This window comes from Penaeus japonicus, unplaced genomic scaffold, assembly GCF_977035675.1.
Source record: "Penaeus japonicus unplaced genomic scaffold, GWHDUDI00000001_assembly GWHDUDI00000029, whole genome shotgun sequence".
Lineage (NCBI taxonomy): Eukaryota > Metazoa > Arthropoda > Malacostraca > Decapoda > Penaeidae > Penaeus > Penaeus japonicus.
This window is the reverse complement of record NW_028234431.1, coordinates 20,533,072-20,535,571: the sequence shown is the minus strand read 5'-3', so window position 1 is coordinate 20,535,571 and position 2,500 is coordinate 20,533,072. Positions and strand designations below refer to the sequence as shown.

The window sequence follows — 2,500 nt, the reverse complement described above, 5'->3', positions numbered from 1 at the left end:
CTTTTACCTTGTTTTCCTCCGCTTCCCCTCTTTTTTTTACCTTCCCCCTCACTTCCTTTTATCACAATAGGTGGCTAACCTATAGCCCGCATTACTTTTTAGCATATCAGTTACTTCTCATCTATTTCTTTTCTACTTTTTATCTCTCCTTCGTTTCATCCCGACTTATTTTCTCCGCGCCCATCTCTCCCCTCTCTTTCCGTCCCCTTTATTTTTACATTTTATTTCCCTCATCACATTCTTTCCATACTTGCCACCGTTGTATCTCGCACACACAGCTCATTTTCCCGATGCGAAAGTTGCGCTCCTCAGGATGGTCTCGGTGGGAGAGAAGGAGAGATTGGGGAGGGAAGGAGAAATGGTATGAAGGGAATGGTAGATCGGATGGGGAAGGAGAGAGAGAGAGAGAGAGAGAGAGATAAGTGAATGGGATGGGGAAGGAGAGAGAGAGAGTGATATATAAGTGAATGGGATGGGGAAGTTGAGAGAGAGAGACAGACAGAGAGACAGACAGACAGACAGACAGACAGACAAACAGAGAGTGAGGGAGAGAGAGAAAAAGGGAGGGAGAAAGGGAGTTAAAGGGAGAGGTGATCTCTTCAACACCATCCCTTGCGTCGCCGCGGATCATGTCGTTAGCATAATTAGATCAGTTTCTGTGTCGTTACCTCAGGCAGTCTCCTGTCACTGTCGCTCCAGGGCGGGGGATGGGGTGGGGTGGGGGTGCTAACAGGAAGAGAGGTCATCAGATTTTATTTTTTGTGTGGGGGGGAGAGAGAGGGGGGATGCGTACGTGTGATCATTCAATTTTTTGTTAGGGGGGAGGGGTCATTCGTAGAGCGTGACTGAAGAGAAGGGAAATGTAAGGAGGATGCACAAAGGAATTAGGAAGGGAGGAAAGGAAGAAGGTAGCCTGAAGAAATGAATGTAGGGAAGGAGGGTGTGTTTAGAAAGATAATGGAGGCAGATAGATACGAGAGAAAAAGGGGAAAAAGAGGGAACGAAGAATAAGGAGAAGGAGAAGACAAAGAAGATAATAAAAGAGATGATAACGAAACACGCTTATGTAAATATGAGGAAGACAAAGGAGAGGCAGAGAGGTCGCAAGGAGAGGTCATTGCACTATCAACAAAGTGCGACCTTGGATTTCGACTTTGTTTTTATTGCTGCAACAGATGTAGAGTCACGGCACATATTCGTGACTCCGGTGGGGTGTTCCTGATTTCAGTTAATTTTGTCTTGGGATCTCGCGTTCAGGCCAGTGTCTTTGTGTGTGTTTTGCGTCTTTGTTGGGGACACGAACACAAGAAGCACGCACAGACAGTTACACGCAAAAGAAATAGAGAAACAGAGAGAGAGATAGATAGATAGAGAGAGAGAGAGAGAGAGAGAGAGAGAGAGAGAGAGAGAGAGAGAGAGAGAGAGAGAGAGAGAGAGAGAGAAGGAGGAAGTATCAACATACATATCCTTAACAAAATGTCAGAGACAGGGGGAAAGATGGCCACTGCTATAAATCGCTTTGAACTTTCAGTAGGAATAGATTTGGGTAATTTAGCGAAAGACTAGCCTGGAATCTCATTCCAAGTCGGTTCCCTGTAGAATCAAACTTTTGTTAGAGTTTCTTCTTTATGTTGAAGTTTATTTTCTTGAAGATGCGTTGTCATTATTTTTTTAGGTTCTTTTGATAAGGATATTGACAATTAGGGTTTTGATGTTGTTGATTCAATTTTCTTTAATCTTTTCTTGTTTCTTTATGCCTGAAATATATAGAAAAGGTCTATTGTTTCTCTTCTAACTTTGCTTTAGTGATCTGGGTAAAAAAAACAAACAAATTTCCCCATCTTCAGAATGGTCTTAATCTCGATGAGTCCCCAGGAAGATTTTGCCAAGTTTCCCCATTACCTTTGCCGATGGGACAGCAGAAACACCGTAGGCACAGCGGACTCAGTTCTCAATGGGGAGGCACAATGACCCACTAGAGGACCCCTCCAATTTGGCCCTATGAGAGGGAGAGGGAGAGGGAGAGAGGGAGAGGGATAGAGAGAGATAGAGAGAGAGGAAGAGAGAGGTGGTATAGCAAAGAGAGAGAAAGCGAAAAGAGAGAAGGGGGTAAAAGAATAAGATCCGAGAGATTAGTAAGCCCAGTGAGACAAGTAACCCCCCCCCCTTCCCCCAATTAGGCTCCAGGAATCCCATAGGGACCTTAACAGGATCTTAGGGATTTTTAGGGATGTCAAGCAGCCTAAGGGAACAGCAGGGGTTAGGTCTTCTTTACTACAGAAACTTTCGTTTTGTTTTCTTCTAAGGATAGCTTGTGAACGATATGTTTCGGGAGTGTGTGTGTGTGTGTGTGTGTGTGTGTGTGTGTGTGTGTGTGTGTGTGTGTGTGTGTGTGTGTGTGTGTGTGTGTGTGTGTGTGTGTGTGTGTGTGTGTGTGTGTGTGTTTTATCATTAATACGTGTCTTCGTTAAGTCACCATATGCAAGATGGATGAGTATAT

The 2,500-nt window shown here is 44.4% G+C and overlaps 1 protein-coding gene across 4 annotated transcripts in view; it reads left to right on the top strand.

The window, feature by feature from the left end:
* Oatp30B (Organic anion transporting polypeptide 30B) overlaps positions 1–2,500 on the top strand; it is a 177,188-nt gene that overhangs the window by 149,940 nt on the left and 24,748 nt on the right. The window lies entirely within an intron of this gene.